This window comes from Balaenoptera acutorostrata, chromosome 8 (genome assembly GCF_949987535.1).
Source record: "Balaenoptera acutorostrata chromosome 8, mBalAcu1.1, whole genome shotgun sequence".
In the NCBI taxonomy this organism is placed as follows: Eukaryota; Metazoa; Chordata; class Mammalia; order Artiodactyla; family Balaenopteridae; genus Balaenoptera; species Balaenoptera acutorostrata.
The window spans coordinates 55,652,894-55,671,269 of record NC_080071.1 but is presented as its reverse complement, the minus strand read 5'-3'; the positions used below and the strand labels follow the sequence as shown (position 1 = coordinate 55,671,269).

The following is an 18,376-nucleotide window of genomic DNA, read 5'->3' as shown; positions in this document are numbered from 1 at the left end:
GGAGGAGGAGCCCCCAGAGAATCTGGTTTTGAAGGCCAGCGGGGTTTTATCGCAGGAATTCCACAGGACTGGGGAAACAGAAACTCCACTCTTGGAGGGCACACACAAGGTCTCATGTGCACCAGGACCCAGGGAAAAAAAGCAGTGACCTCATAAGACACTGGGCCAGACCTACCTGCTAGTATTGGAGGGTCTCCAGGAGAGGCAGGGGAGGAGCTGTAGCTCACTGTAGGTACAAAGACACTGGCAGCAGTAGTCCTGGGGAATAATCATTAACATGAGCACTCCTGGAGGCTTCCATTTCCTCCCAATGACCTAGCCCCACTCAACAGCCTGTAGGCTCCAGTGCTGGGACGCCTCAGGCCAAACAACCAACAGGACAGGAATACAGTCCCACCCATCAGCAGACAGGCTGCTTAAAGTCTTCTTGAGCATAGCCCTGCCCAGAGGGACAAGAACCAGCTCTACCCACCAGTGAGCAGGAACCAGGAAGCCTGCACAAGTCTCTTAGACAGCCTCATCCACCAGAGGGAAGACAGCAGAAGCAAGAAGAACTACAATCCTGCAGCTTGTGGAATGGAAACCGCAATCACAGAAAGTTAGACAAAATGAGACGGCAAAGAAATATGTCCCAGATGAAAGAACAAGATAAAACACCAGAAGAACAACTGAGTGAAGTGGAGATAGGCCATCTACCGGAAAAAGTATTCAGAGTAATGATACTGAAGATGTTCCAAGATCTCAGAAAAAGAATGGAGGCACAGACTGAGAAGATACAAGAAATGTTTAAAAAAGACATAGAAGAACTAAAGACCAAACAAACAGAGATGTACAATGCAATAACTGAAATGAAAAATACACTAGAAGGCTGCTATTAAGGCTAGTTGGTCCAACAGGCTGATGATCAGTACTCCAGGAAAGGAGAAAACAGAGAAATTGCTCAGCTTTTTAAATCCACAGTGAAATGACCGTCTTGAAAATTTCAAGCAGAAGAAAACTAACTATAGAAGTTTGGTTGTTTTTTCCTGAAATCAAGAACAAATGCTTGGAAAAGACAAGGTCAAGGAGGATTAACCAAGATGGCGGAGTAGAAGGACGTGCTCTCACTCCCTCTTGCGAGAGCACCAGAATCACAACTGGCTGCTGGACAATCATTGACAGGAAGACCCTGGACTTAACCAAGGAGGATACCCCACGTCCAAGGACAGAGGAGAAGCCACAGTGAGACGGTAGGAGGGGCACAATCAGAGTAAAATCAAATCCCATAACTGCTGGGTGGGTGACTCACAGACTGGCGAACACTTATACCACAGAAGTCCACCCACTGGAGTGAAGGTTCTGAGCCCCACGTCAGGCTTCCCAACCTGGGGGTCTGGCAACGGGAGGAGGAATTCCTAGAGAATCAGACTTTGAAGCCTAGTGGGAATTGATTGCAGGACTTTGACAGGACTGGGGGAAACAGAGACCCCACTCTTGGAGGGCACACACAAAGTAGTGTGCGCATCGGGACCCAGGGGAAGGAGCAGTGACCCTGGGGGAGACTGAACCAGACCTACCTGCTGGTGTTAGGGGGTCTCCTGCAGAGGTGGGGGGTGGCTCTATTTCACTGTGGGGACAAGGACACTGGCAGCGGAGGTTCTGGGAAGTGCTCCTTGGCGTGAGCCCTCCCAGAGTCTGCCATTAACCCCACCAAAAGCCCAGGTGGGCTCCAGTGTTGGGTTGCCTCAGGCAAAACAACCAACAGGGAGGGAACCCAGCCCCACCCATCAACAGTCAAGTGGATTAAAGTTTTACGGAGCTCTGACCACCACAGCAACAGTCAGCTCTACCCACCACCAGAGCCTCCCATCAAGCCTCTTAGATAGCCTCAACCACCAGAGGGCAGACAGCAGAAGCAAGAAAAACTACAATCCTGCAGCCTGTGGAACAAAAACCACAGTTACAGAAAGATAGACAAGATGAAAAGGCAGAGGGCTATGTACCAGATGAAGGAACAAGAAAAAACCCCAGAAAAACAACTAAATGAAGTGGAGATAGGCAACCTTCCAGAAAAAGAATTCAGAATAATGATAGTGAAGATGGTCCAGGACCTCGGAATAAGAATGGAGGCAAAGATTGAGAGGATGCAAGAAATGATTAACAAAGACCTAGAAGAATTAAAGAACAAACAAACAGAGATGACCAATACAATAACTGAAATGAAAACTACACTAGAAGGAATCAATAGCAGAAATAACTGAGGCAGAAGAACGGATAAGTGACCTGGAAGACAGAATGGTGGAATTCACTGCTGTGGAACAGACTAAAGAAAAAAGAATGAAAAGAAATGAAGACAGCCTAAAAGACCTCTGGGACAACATTAAACGCAACAACATTTGCATTATACGGGTCCCAGAAGGAGAAGAGAGAGAGAAAGGACCAGAGAAAATATTTGAAGAGATTATAGTCGAAAACTTCCCTAACATGGGAAAGGAAATAGCCACCCAAGACCAGGAAGTGCAGCGAGTCCCATACAGGATAAACCCAAGGAGAAACACGCCAAGACACAGAGTAATCAAATTGGCAAAAATTAAAGACAAAGAAAAATTATTGAAAGCAGCAAGGGAGGGGCTTCCCTGGTGGCGCAGTGGTTGAGAATCTGCCTGCTAATGCAGGGGACACGGGTTCGAGCCCTGGTCTGGGAAGATCCAACATGCCGCGGAGCAACTGGGCCCGTGAGCCACAATTACTGAGCCTGTGCGACTGGAGCCTGTGCTCCGCAACAAGAGAGGCCGCGATAACGTGAGGCCCGCGTACCGCGATGAAGAGTGAACTCCACTTGCCGCAACTAGAGAAAGCCCTCGCACAGAAACGAAGACCCAACACAGCCTTAAAAATAAATAAATAAATAAATAAAAATTAAAAAAAAAAAAAAGAAAGCAGCAAGGGAAAAACGACAAATAACATACGAGGGAACTCCCATAAGGTTAACAGCTGATTTCTCAGCAGAAACTCTACAAGCCAGAAGGGAGTGGCATGATATACTTAAAGTGATGAAAGGGAAGAACGTACAACCAAGATTACTCTACCCCGCAAGGATCTCATTCAGATTTAATGGAGAAATCAAAAGCTTTACAGACAAGCAAAAGCTAAGAGAATTCAGCACCACCAAACCAGCTCTACAACAAATGCTAAAGGAACTTCTCTAAGTGGGAAACACAAGAGAAGAAAAGGACCTACAAAAACAAACCCAAAACAATCAAGAAAATGGTCATAGGAACATACATATCGATAATTACCTCAAACGTGAATGGATTAAAAGCTCCAACCAAAAGACACAGGCTTGCTGAATGGATACAAAAACAAGACCCATATATATGCTGTCTACAAAAGACCCACTTCAGACCTAGGGACACATACAGACTGAAAGTGAGGGGATGGAAAAAGATATTCCATGCAAATGGAAATCAAAAGAAAGCTGGAGTAGCTATACTCATCTCAGATAAAATAGACCTTAAAATAAAGAATGTTACAAGAGACAAGGAAGGACACTACATAATGATCAAGGGAACAATCCAAGAAGAAGATATAACAATTATAAATATATATGCACCCAACATAGGAGCACCTCAATACATAAGGCAACTGCTAACAGCTATAAAAGAGGAAATCAACAGTGACACAATAATAGTGGGGGACTTTAACACCTCACTTACACCAATGGACAGATCATCCAAAATGAAAATAAATAAGAAAACAGAAGCTTTAAATGACACAATAGACCGGATAGATTTAATTGATATTGATAGGACATTCCATCCAAAAACAGCAGATTACACTTTCTTCTCGAGTGCGCATGGAACATTCTCCAGGAGAGATCACATCTTGGTCACAAATCAAGCCTCAGTAAACTTAAGAAAACTGAAATCATATCAAGCATCTTTTCTGACCACAACGCTATGAGATTAGAAATGAATTACAGGGAAAAAAAACGTAAAAAACACAAACACATGGAGGCTACACAATACGTAACTAAATAACCAAGAGATTACTGAAGAAATCAAAGAGGAAATCAAAAAATACCTAGAGACAAATGACAATGAAAACACGGCGATCCAAAACCTATGGGATGCGGCAAAAGCAGTTCTAAGAGGGAAGTTTATAGCTATACAAGCCTACCTCAAGAAACAAGAAAAATCTCAAGTAAACAATCTAACCTTACACCTAAAGGAACTAGAGAAAGAAGAACAAACAAAACCCAAAGTTAGCAGAAGGAAAGAAATCATAAAGATCAGAGTGGAAATAAATGAAATAGAAACAAAGAAAACAATAGCAAAGATCAATAAAACTAAAAGCTGGTTCTTTGAGAAGATAAACAAAATTGATAAGCCATTAGCCAGACTCATTAAGAAAAGGAGGGAGAGGACTCAAATCAATAAAATTAGAAATGAAAAAGGAGAAGTTACAACAGACACCGCAGAAATACAAAGCATCCTAAGAGACTACTACAAGCAACTCTATGCCAATAAAATGGACAACCTGGAAGAAATGGACAAATTCTTAGAAAGGTATAACCTTCCAAGACTGAACCAGGAAGAAACAGAAAATATGAACAGACCAATCACAAGTAATGAAATTGAGACTGTGATTAAAAATCTTTCAACAAACAAGTCCAAGACCAGATGGCTTCACAGGTGAATTCTATCAAACATTTAGAGAAGAGCTAACACCCATCCTTCTCAAACTCTTCCAAAAAATTGCAGAGGAAGGAACACTCCCAAACTCATTCTCTGAGGCCACCATCACCCTGATACCAAAACCAGACAAAGATACTACAAAAAAAGAAAATTACAGACCAATATCACTGATGAACATAGATGCAAAAATCCTCAACAAAATACTAGCAAACAGAATCCAACAACATATTAAATGGATCATACACCACGATCAAGTGGGATTTATCCCAGGGATGCAAGGATTCTTCAATATACGCAAATCAATCAATGTGATACACCATAGTAACAAATTGAAGAATAAAAACCATATGATCATCTCAATAGATGCAGAAAAAGCTTTTGACAAAATTCAACACCCACTTATGATAAAAACTCTCCAGAAAGTGGGCACAGAGGGAACCTACCTCAACATAATAAAGGCCATATATGACAAACCCACGGCAAACATCATTCTCAATGGTGAAAAACTGAAAGCATTTCCTCTAAGATCAGGAACGAGACAAGGATGTCCACTTTCACCACTATTATTCAACATAGTTCTGGAAGTCCTAGCCACGGCAATCAGAGAAGAAAAAGAAATAAAAGGAGTACAAATTGGAAAAGAAGAAGTAAAACTGTCACTGTTTGCAGATGACATGATAGTATATATAGAGAATCCTAAAAATGCCACCAGAAAACTCCTAGAGCTAATCAATGAATTTGGTAAAGTTGCAGGATACAAAACTAATGCACAGAAATCTCTTGCATTCCTATACACTAATGATGAAAAATCTGAAAGAGAAATTATGGAAACACTCCCATTTACCACTGCAACAAAAAGAATAAAATACCTAGGAATAAACCTACCTAGGGAGACAAAAGACCTGTATGCAGATAACTATAAGACACTGATGAAAGAAATTAAAGATGATACCAACAGATGGAGAGATATACCATGTTCTTGGATTGGAAGAATCAACATTGTGAAAATGACTATACTACCCAAAGCAATCTACAGATTCAATGCAACCCCTATCAAATTACCAATGGCATTTTTTACGGAGCTAGAACAAATCATCTTAAAATTTGTATGGAGACACAAAAGACCCCGAATAGCCAAAGCAGTCTTGAGGGAAGAAAATGGAGCTGGAGGAGTCAGACTCCCTGACTTCAGACTATACTACAAAGCTACACTAATCAAGACAATATGGTACTGGCACAAAAACAGAAACATAGATCAATGGAACAAGATAGAAAGCCCAGAGATTAACCCACGCACCTATGGTCAACTAATCTATGACAAAGGAGGCAAAGATATACAATGGGGAAATGACAGTCTCTTCAATAAGAGGTGCTGGGAAAACTGGACAGCTATATGTACAAGAATGAAATTAGAATACTCCCTAACACCATATACAAAAATAAACTCAAAATGGATTAGAGACCTAAATATAAGACTGGACACTATAAAACTCTTAGAGGAAAACATAGGAAGAACACTCTATGACATAAATCACAGCAAGATCTTTTTTGATCCACCTCCTAGAGTAATGGAAATAAAAACAAAAATAAACAAATGGGACCTAATGAAACTTAAAACCTTTTGCACAGCAAAGGAAACCATAAACAAGACGAAAAGACAACACTCAGAATGGGAGAAAATATTTGCAAACGAATCAACGGACAAAGGATTAATCTCCAAAATATATAAACAGCTCATGCAGCTCAATATTAAAGAAACAAACAACCCAATCCAAAAATGGGCAGAAGACCTAAATAGACATTTCTCCAAAAAGACATACAGACGGCCACGAAGCACATGAAAAGATGCTCAACATCACTAATTATTAGAGAAATGCAAATCAAAACTACAATGAGGTATCACCTCCCTCCTGTTAGAATGGGCATCATCAGAAAATCTACAAACAACAAATGCTGGAGAGGGTGTGGAGAAAAGGGAACCCTCTTGCACTGCTGGTGGGAATGTAAATTGATACAGCCACTATGGAGAACCATATGGAGGTTCCTTAAAAAACAAAAAATAGAATTACCATTTGATCCAGCAATCCCACTACTGGGCATATACCCAGAGAAAACAGTAATTCAAAAAGACACATGCACCCGAATGTTCATTGCATCACTATTTACAATAGCCAGGTCATGGAAGCAACCTAAATGCCCATCGACAGACGAATGGATAAAGAAGTTGTTGTACATATATACAATGGAATATTACTCAGCCATAAAAAGGAACGAAATTGAGTCATTTGTTGAGACGTGGATGGATCTAGAGACTGTCATACAGAGTGAAGTAAGTCAGAAAGAGAAAAACAAATATCGTATATTAACGCATGTATGTGGAACCTAGAAAAATGGTACAGATGAGCCGGTTTGCAGGGCAGAAGTTGAGACACAGATGTAGAGAATGGACATATGGACACCAAGGGGGGAAAACTGCGGTGGGGTGGGGATGGTGGTGTGCTGAATTGGGTGATTGGGATTGACATGTATACACTGATGTGTATAAAATTGATGCCTAATAAGAACCTGCAGTATAAAAGAACAAACAAAACAACTAATACTAAACTTTCATTGGGTTATTTGTATGGAAATATGTTAATATAAATGTTTTAGACATTACATGAAATTTCTAAAAATCTTATATTTGTATTTGTATGGAAATATGTACGGAAATATGTTAATATAAATGTTTGAGACATTACATGAAATTTCTAAAAATCTTATATGTTCTGGTATAATGTTATAAGTAACAATCCTAGTTATTACTTTAAAATGTATATCTCAGAAATAACTAATTTTCTTGTCAACTGCATTATTATGAACTTTCATCAAATCTTTAACTGTGGTCATTTTTAAGTCTTTTGTCATTTACAGACAGTTCTGGGTGTACTCTGATGCTTTTGCAAATATGTTCCTATAAAAGGGTTTCATCTTCAAGAAATTCATGGAAAAGACTCTGACAAGTACAGGTTTCTGGTAACTGACTGTACTGCTGAACTGAATGAATAAGCACTTTCAGAACTCTAATGAAAAACTGATGAACTCATAAAAGTGCTAACAAAAGATCAAGATGAAAAAAAAAAGTAATTACATGGGACTGAGTGAACTGATGAGGATGAGTATAATTTTTGTGACTTTCTGTCTGAATTTAAAAAAAAAAAATCCCAGAAGGTCTCAGAGGCAAAGAATATACAAATCAATTTTCATTGCAAAGTAAAGGAGCTGTTACAGTGGAGGATTACTGGACTGAATGTCAATATTATGACATAGTATGAGGTGTTTCATGTTTGGTAATTTCAATCATTGTTGCTTTTGTTGTGGTCATCCATGTACAATGCTTGGTGTCAGTCTATTTATCTCTTGTAAAAATAAAATACAGTGTGTGTGTGTGAAAAAAAAAAAAACAAACTCATGACTTCATGCTAATCCCTTCAAATCAATTCCAATACAACAGTCATTTGCCTCACTTTCCCCTAGTCCACATTTGCATCTCCTTTCTCAGTGAAAATTCGAGTTCCCAGCAACACTAGTATATTTATATTTTTGCTCTGAGCTCCCAGTGTGCACACAATAATTTCAGAATTACTGATTATTGATGCCACAGCTGACACCAACCTGCTAACTAAAGTTCAAAATATCGTTGCAGTAGGCTTGGCGTCTTTGTAATTGTCTTACCAATATGCCTTAAAAAAAAAAAAAAAAAAGTTCAAGATTAAAAAAAAATTAATTACATGGGACTGAGTGAACTGATGAGGATGAGTATAATTTTTGTGACTTTCTGTCTGAAAAAAAAAAAACACCATCACGAAAAAGCCAGGTTAAAAAAAAAAAAAAAAAAAAAAAAGGAGAACAAAATGTGTGTACACTTCCTCCTAATCAATCTCAATCAGCTCTGGCCAGACCACTCATCTCACCACCATGCCTGCGGTGACTAAAGAGGACACGTCACGTGGCTAAAAAGAACATGTTATCCGGAGTTGGAAAGCAGCATCTGAAATGCTAAAGCCAGTTTCATGAAGGGTCACCTACAGTAACAATAATTGTAAAAACAAAAGGTTATTTTCACATGCAAGATCTAGAATGAAAGTCCAGCGTGGTTTACTCTAAGGTAGTTTTTTTACTTTTGGTTTTGGTTTTTTAACTTTTGTTTTGAATAAACTTGGGTAAACTGCAAAAAAAAAAAAAAAAAAAAAATCCCAGAAGGTCTCAGAGGCAAAGAATATACAAATCAATTTTCATTGCAAAGTAAAGGAGCTGTTACAGTGGAGGATTACTGGACTGAATGTCAATATTATGACATAGTATGAGTGTGTTTCATGTTTGGTAATTGCAATCATTGTTGCTTTTGTTGCGGTCATCCATGTACAATGCTTGGTGTCAGTCTATTTATCTCTTGTAAAAATAAAATACAGTGTGTGTGTGTGAAAAAAAATACACTAGAAGGAATCAATAGCAGAATAACTGAGGCAGAAGAATGGATAAGTGAGCTGGAAGACAGAATGGTGGAAATCACTGCCATGGAGAAGAATAAAGAAAAAAGAATGAAAAGAAATGAAGACAGTCTAAGAGACTTCTGGGACAACATTAAATGCACCAACATTCGCATTATAGGCCTCCCAGAAGGAGAGTAGACAGAGAAAGGACCTTTGAAAATATTTGAAGAGATAATAGCTGAAAACTTCCCTAACATGGAAAAGGAAACAGTAACCCAAGTCCAGGAAGCAAAGAGACTCCCAGGTAGTATGAACCCAAGGAGGACTATGCCAGGACACACAGTAATCAAACTGACAAAAATTAAAGACAAAGAAAAAATATTAAAAGCACCAAGGGAAAAGCAACAAATAACATACAAAGGAATTCCCGTAAGGTTATCAAGTGATTTCTCAGCAGAAACTCTGTAGGCCAGAAGGGAGTGGCAAGATATATTTAGAGTGATGAAAGGAAAGAACCTAAAACCAGGAATACTCTACCCACCAAGGTTCTCATTCAGATTTGAAGGAGAAATCAAAAGCTTTATAGAAAAGCAAAAGCCAAGAGAATTCAGCACCACCAGACCAGCTTTGCAACAAATGCTAAAGGAACTTCTCTAGGTGGAAAAGAAAAGGCCACAACTAGAAATAAGAAAATTATGAATGGAAAGCTCACCAGTAAAGGCAAACATACAGTTAATGTAGGAAATCATCTGCACACAAATATGATATCAAAACCAGTAACTGTGAGAAGAGGAGAGCACAAATGCAGGATATTGGAATCGCATTTGAAATTAAAAGACTAGCAACTTAAAGCAATCTTCTTTATGTATAGACTGCTATATCAAAAGCTCATGGGAACCGTAAACCGAAAATCTGCAATAGATACACACAAAAAAGAAAAAGGAATTGAAACACAACATTAAAGTTAGTCATCAAATCACAAGATAAGAGAACAAAAGAGGAAGGAAAGAAAAAAGACCTACAAAAACAAATCCAGGGAATTCCCTGGTGGTCCAGTGGTTAGGACTTGGCACTTTCACTGCCATGTCCCAAGTTCAGTCCCTGGTCAGGGTACTAAGATCTCACAAAACAAGGGGTACGGCCAAAAAAACCCACAAAAAAACCCCAAAATCCAAAACAATTACGAAAATGGCAAGAGGAACATGCATATTGATAATTACATTAAATGTAAATGGAGTAAATGCTCCAACCAAAAGACATAGACTGGCTGAATGGATACAAAAACAGGATCCGTATATATGTTGTCTATAAGAGACCCACCTCAGATCTAGGGACACATAGAGACTGAAAGTGAGAGGATGGAAAAAGGTATTCCATGCAAATAGAAATCAAAAGAAAGCTGGAGTAGCCATACTCATATCAGACAAAATAGACTTTAAAATAAAGACTGTTACAAGAGACAAAGAAGGACACTACATAATGATCAAGAGATCGATCTAAGAAGAAGCTATATCAATCGAAAACATATATGTATCCAACATAGGAGCACTCCAATATATAAGGCAAATACTAACAGCCATAAAAGGAGAAATTGACAGTAATACAATAATAGTGGGGGACTTTAACACCCCACTTTCATCCATGAACAGATCATCCAGACAGAAAATCAATAAGGAAACAAAGGCCTTAAATGACACATTAGACCAGATGGACTTAACTGATATTTATAGAGCATTTCATTCAAAAGTAGCAGAGTACACATTCTTCTGAAGTGCACATGGAACATTCTCCAGGACTGATCACAAAGCAATTCTTGGTAACTTTAAGGAAACTGAAATCATATCAAGCATTTTTTCCAACCACAATGCTATGAGATTAGAAATCAATTACAAGGAAAAACTGTAAAAAACACAAATATGTGGAGGCTAAACAATACGTTACTAACCAACTGATGGATCATTGAAGAAATCAAAGAGGAAATGAAAAAATACTAACAGACAAATGAAAACCAAACCACAATGATCCAAAACCTATGGGATGCAGCAAAAGCAGTTCTAACAGGGAAGTTTCTAGCAATAAAATCTTACCTTAGGAAACAAGAAAAATCACATATAAACAACCTAACCTTACACCTAAAGCAACTAGAGGAACAAGAACAAACAAAACCCAAAGTTAGTAGAAGGAAAAAAATTATAAAGATCAGAGAGGGAAGAAATGAAATAGAGATAAAGAAAACAACAGAAAAGATCAATGAAACTAAAAGCTGGTTCTTTGAGAAGATAAACAAAATTGATAAACCTTTAGCCAGACTCATTGAGAAAAAAAGGGAAAGGGCTCAAATCAGTAAAATTAGATATGAAAAAGGAGAAGTTACAACAATCACCATAGAAATACAAAGGATCATAAGAGACTGCTACAAGCAACTATATGCCAATAAAATGGACAACCTAGAAGAAATGGACAAGTTCTTAGAAAGATATAATCTCCCAAGACTGAACCAGAAAGAAATAGAAAATATGAACAGACCAATCACAAGCACTGAAATTAAAACTGTGCTTTAAAAACTCCCAACAAACAAAAGTCCAGGACCAGATGGCTTCACAGGTGAATTCTATCAAACATTTAGAGAAGAGTTAACACTTATCCTTCTGAAACTATTCCAAAACATTGCAGAGGAGGGAACGCTCCCAAACTCATTCTATGAGGCCACCATCACCCTGATACCAAAACCAGACAAAGATACCACAAAAAAGGAAAATTACAGGCCAATATCACTGATGAACACAGATGCAAAAATCCTCAACAAAATACTAGCAAACCAAATCCAACAATACATTAAAAGGATCATACACTACGATCAAGTGGAATTTATCCCAGGGATGCAAGGATTTTTCAGTATCTACAAATTAATCAGTGTGATACACCACATCAACAAATTGAAGAATAAAAACCATATGATCCTCTCAATAGATGCAGAAAAAGCTTTTGACAAAATTCAACACCCATTTATGATAAAAACTCTACAGAAAGTGGGCACAGAGAGAACCTACCTCAACATAATAAAGGCTGTATATGACAAACCTACAGCTAACGTCATACTCAAATGTGAATAGCTGAAAGCACCTCCCCTAAGATCAGGAACAAGACAAGGATGTCCACTCTCACCACTTTTATTCAACACAGTTTTGGAAGTCCTAGTCACGTCAATCAGAGAAGAAAAAGAAATAAAGGAATCCAAACTGGAAAAGAAGAAGTAAAACTGTCACTGTTTGCAGGTGACATGACACCATACATAGAAAATCCTAAAGATGCTACCAGAAAACTACTAGAGCTCATCAATGAATTCAGTCAAATTTCAGGATACAAAATTAATACACAGAAATCTGTTGCATTTCTATACACTAACAATGAGAGATCAGAAGGAGAAATTAAGGAAACAATCCCAATTACCATTGTATTCAAAAGAATAAAACACCTAGGAATAAACCTACCTAAGGAGGCAAAAGACCATTATTCTGAAAACTATAAGATGCAGATGAAAGAAATCAAAGATGGCACAGATGGAAAGATATACGATGTTCTTGGATTGGAAGAATCAATACTGTCAAAATGACTATACTACCCAAGACAATCTACAGATTCGATGAAATCCCTACCAAATTACCAATGGAATTTTTCACAGAACTAGAACAAAAAATCTTAAAACCTGTATGGAGACACAAAAGACCCTGAAGAGCCAAAGCACTCTTGAGAAAGAAAAACGAAGCTGGAGGAATCAGGCTCCCTGACTTCAGACCATACTACAAAGCTACAGTAATCAAAACAGTATCATACTGGCACAAAAACAGAAATATAATTCAATGGAACAGGATAGAAAGCCCAGAAATAAACCACACACCTATCATCAATTAATCTACAATAAAGGAGGCAAGACTATACAATGGAGGAAAGACAGCCTCTTCAATAAGTGGTGCTGGGAAAACTGCACAGCTACATGTAAAAGAATGAAATCAGAACACTCCCTAACACCATACAGAAAAATCAACTCAAAATGGATTAAAGACCTAAATGTAATACTGGACAGTATAAAACTCTTAGAGGAAAACATAGGAAAAACACTCTTTGACATAAACCACAGCAAGATCTTTTTTGACCCACCACCTAGAGTAATGAAAATAAAAACAAAAATAAACAAATGGGACCAAATTAAACTCAAAAGCTTTTGAACAGTAAAAGAAGCCATAAACAAAATGAAGACAACCCACAGAATGGGAGAAAATATTTGTAAACAATGCAACCGACAAGGGATTAGTCTTCAAAACATACAAACAGCTCATGTGGCTCAATACCAAAAAAACAACCCAATCAAAAAATGGGCAGAAGACCTAAATAGACATTTCTCCAAAGAAGACATACAGATGGCCAAGAGGTACATGAAAAGATGCTCAACACTGTTAATTATTAGAGAAATGCAAATCAAAACTACAATGAGGTATCTCCTCACACCAGTCAGAATGGCCATTATCAAAAAGTCTACAAACAATAAATGCTGAAGAGGGTATGGAGAAAAGGGAACCCTCCCACACTGCTGGTGGGAATGTAAATTGGTGCAGCCACTGTGGAGAACAATATGGAGGTTCCTTAAAAAACTAAAATTAGAACTACTATATGATCTAGCAATCCCACTCCTGGGCACATATCCAGAGAAAAACATGGTTTGAAAGGATACATGCACCCCAGTGTTCATTGCAGCACTGTTTACAAGAGCCAAGACATGGAAGCAACCTAAATGTCCATCGACAGAGGAGTGGATAAAGAAGATGTGGTACATAAATATAATGGAATATTACTCAGCCACTGAATAGAATGAAATAATGCCATTTTCAGCAACATGGATGGACCTGGAGATTATTATACTAAGTGAAATAAGTCAAACAGAGAAAAACAAATATCATGATATCACTTATATGTGGAATGTAAAAAAAAAAAAAAAAGATACAAATGAACTTATTTACAAAACAGAAACAGACTCACAGACTTAGAGAATGATCTTATGGTTATGGGGGGAAGGGTGGGGGAGCGGAAGGATTGGGAGTTTGGGACTGACATGTACACACTGCTATATTTAAAATAGATAACCAACAAGGACCTACTGTGTAGCACAGGAAACTCTGCTCCATATTCTGTAATAACCTAAATGGAAAAAGAATTTGAAAAAGAATAGGTACATGTATAACTTAATCACTTTGCTGTACACCTGAAACTAACACAACATTGTTAATCAACTATACTCCAATATAAAAACAAAACAAAACAAAAAGGTGTAAATCTTTGTGACCTTGGATCAGGCAACAGTTTCTCAGATGCGACACTTAAAGCACAGGCAACCAAAGAAAAAATTGATAAACTGGACTTTATAAAAATCTAAAAATTTAAAAAGAACCCACAGAATGGGAGAAAAATACCTGCAAGTCACATATCTTATAAGGGTCTACCATCCAAAATATATAAAGAACTCTTACAACTCAACAATTAAAAGACATTAAATAACCCACTTTAAAAATTGGTAAAGGATCTGAGTAGACAGCTCTCCAAAGAAGATATACAAATGGCCAATAAACACATAATAAGATGCTCAACATTATTAGCCATTAAGGAAATGCAAATCAAAACCAAAATGAGGTACCACTTTCACACTTACTAGGATGGTTATTATCAAAAAACAAAAAATAGGGGCTTCCCTGATGGTGCGGTGGTTAAGAATCCGCCTGCTGATGCAGGGGACATGGGTTCGAGCCCTGGTCCAGGAAGATCTCACATGCCGCAGAGCAACTGGGCCCGTGTGCCACAACTACTGAGCCTGCGCTCTAGAGCCCACGTGCCACAACTACTGAAGCCCGCAAGCCTAGAGTCCGTGCTCCACAACAAGGGAGGCCACTGCAATGAGAAGCCCGTGCACCACAAGGAAGAGTAGCCCCCGCTCGATGCAACTAGAGAGAGCCCACGTGCAGCAACAAAGACCCAACACAGCCAAAAATAAAATAAATAAAATAAATAAATAAATAAATAAATAACGTGTTGGTGAGGATGTGGAGAAACTGGAGCCCTTCTGCACTGCTGGTGGGAAGAAAAAGTGGTTCAGCATTGTGGAAAACAGTCTGGTGGTTCTTCAGAAAGTTAAACATAAAATTACCACATGACCCTGCAATTCCACTCATAGCTATATATCTTAACATATCTTTAAGATATATAAAAAAACAGGTACTTACAAATACACATACAAATGTTTATAGCAGCACTAATCACAACAGCCAAAAGGCAGAAACAATGCAAATATCCATCAACAAACAGATAAAGAAATTGTGGTATGTGTGTGTGTACATATATATACGTGTGTGTGTGTGTGTGTGTGTGTGTGTGTGTGTGTGTATGTATACACACACACATACATATATTGGGTTAGTCAAAAAATTTGTTTGGGTTTTCTGTAAGATCTTACAAAAAACCCAAACGAACTTTTTAGCCAACTCAACACACACACACACACACACACACACACACACACACACAAACACACACAAAATGAATATTACTCAGCCATAAAAAGGAATGAAGTACTGATACATACTGATACAAAAACATGGATGACCCTCAAAAACATTATGCTAAGTGAAAGAAGCCAGATACAAAAGATCACATATTGTATGATTATATTCATATGAAATATCCATAATAGGTAAATCCATAGAGAAAGAATGCAGAGTAGTGGTTGTCAGGGGCTGGGGGAAGGAGGGAATAAGGAGTGATTGCTTAATGGGTATGGGGTTTCCTTTCGGGGTATTGAAATGTTTTGGAACTAGACAGAGGTGGTGGTTGCACAATATTGTGAATATTGTACTAAATGCCACTGAATTGTTCACTTTTAAATGGTTGATTTTACAGTATGTGAATTTCACCTCAGTTAAAAAAAAAAAAAACCGCAGTGAGATACTTCACACCTGCTAGGATGGGTGTAGTTTTTTTAAAGAGGACAATAACAAGTTTAGGTGAGGACGTAGATAGTGGAATGCTCATACATTGCTAGTGGGACTGTAAAATGGTGCAACTACCTTACTTGTAAAACAGTTTGGCAGTTTCTCAAAATGATAAACAGAGTTATCACATGACCCAGTAGTTTTGTTCCTGGAGAAGTGAAAACATATGCTCACAAAAAGAATTGTACACAAATGTTCATAGCATTATTCTTAATAGCCAAAAAATGGAAACGGCCTAAATGTCTATCAACTGATGAATGGATAAATGAAGTGTGTTATATTCATGCAATATTATTCAGCCATAAAAGAAATGAAGTAGTTATATACACTACAATATGGACAAACTTTGAAATCATCATGCTAGGAAGCCAGACCCAAAAGGCCACATACTGTTTGATTCTATTTACATGACATGTCCTGAACAGACAAATCCATTGAGGTAGAAAGTAGAATAGTAGTTGCCAGAGGTGGGCAGGGGTAAATAGGGAGTGACTCCTAATGGGTACTAGGTTTCTTTTTAGGATGATTAAAAAGGTTCTAGAATAAGATAGTGGTGGTATTTGTGCAAACTTGTGAATATACTAAGAAATCACTAACTTGTATAATTTAAGAAGGTGAATTTATGGTATACTATTATATCTCAATAATAAAAGGTACTAAAACAATCAGATGATCCACCTAAAAATAAATGAACCTTGGACTACATCTTGCATGATATACAAAAATTAACTTGAAGTGGATCATAGACCTAATATTGAACGTAAAGCCAAAAAAGTTCTAGGGAACAAAGGAGAAAAATCTATGTAATCTTAGATTAGGCAAAAATTTCTTAGCTACAACACAAAAAGTATCATCCATAAAATTTGAAAAATTGATAAACTGGACTTAATCAAAATATAAAACTTCTGCTCTTTAAAAGAGCATGAAAAGGCATAATATAGAAGAAAAGTAGGTAAAGCACATATAAAATTTGTTTATATACAAATAGTAATAACTATTACATGAGAATTAATATGACACTATTTTTAAAGCTCTGAAAAATAAATGATAAGAAAACAAACAACTGAATTAAAAATGGTTAAAAGATTTGAAGAGACACTTTAAGTTGTTGATGGCAAATAAGCAGATGAAAAGATACTCAACATTACTAGTCACTGGAGAAGAGCAAAGTACACCACAGTGACATACCCCTACACACCAATCAGAATGGCTGAAAGTAAAGGAACTGACAATGCCAAGTGCTGGTGAGAGTGTAGAGAAACTGGAACTCATATATTCCTGGTAGGAATGCAAGATGGCATACATCCTTTGGAAGACAGTTGAACATATATTTACTGTAGGATCCAGAAGTCCAATTCCTGATATGCATCCAAGAGAAATAAAAATACATGTTCACATATGAATATTTATACAGGTTTTTTTCATAACTGCCAAAATCTGGAAACAACCCAAATGTTCTTCAATTGGCAAACAGGTAAAGAAACCGTGATATAACAGAACATAAACCACTGATACAGACAGTAACATGCGTGAATCTCAAATCTCAAATGCTTTATGCTAAATAAAAGAAGCCAGACTTATAATGCTACATATTGTATGATACCATTTGTATGATATTCTGGAAAAGATATAACTACAGGGGTAGAAAAACAGATCAGTGGTTGCCAGGGGATGGGGATGGAGGAAGAGGCTGACTACTAAAAGGCGCAAGGGAACTTTCTGGGGTGATAGAAATGTTCTATACTTTGATTGTGGTGGTGGTGGTTACATGACTGTGGTTGTCAAAGCTCACAGACCTGTACACTAAAAAAAGGGTGAATTTCACTCTAAATTATAACTCAATAAGCCTGACTTTAAGAAAACATAGCTTTACAATGAGTACACATGTAAAAAATATCAAGTTAGACCAAAAAACGGAACTCTGTAGAAACACTGTCATTTGGCTTAATAGAACCTCTCTAACGAGCAAGTATCTTTCAGCCCCATGAACATACACTTAGTCTACATTAAAACAAATGCAATCAGACAAGCAAAATAATAATACCATGTTTTAATCACAAATAGCATTTGCCTTAGCCATGAAATATTCACTAGCATTTTAAAGCAAAAAGTATTAATGAATTTAATAGTATCCACCAACTTCCCAAATTTTAAAAAACATATTTGAGGCCACATTGACACCAGCAAAGTCCTT

At 37.6% G+C, this 18,376-nt stretch overlaps 1 protein-coding gene across 11 annotated transcripts in view; it reads right to left on the bottom strand.

Moving 5' to 3' along the window:
• CCDC150 (coiled-coil domain containing 150) overlaps positions 1-18,376 on the bottom strand; it is a 114,446-nt gene that overhangs the window by 60,154 nt on the left and 35,916 nt on the right. The window lies entirely within an intron of this gene.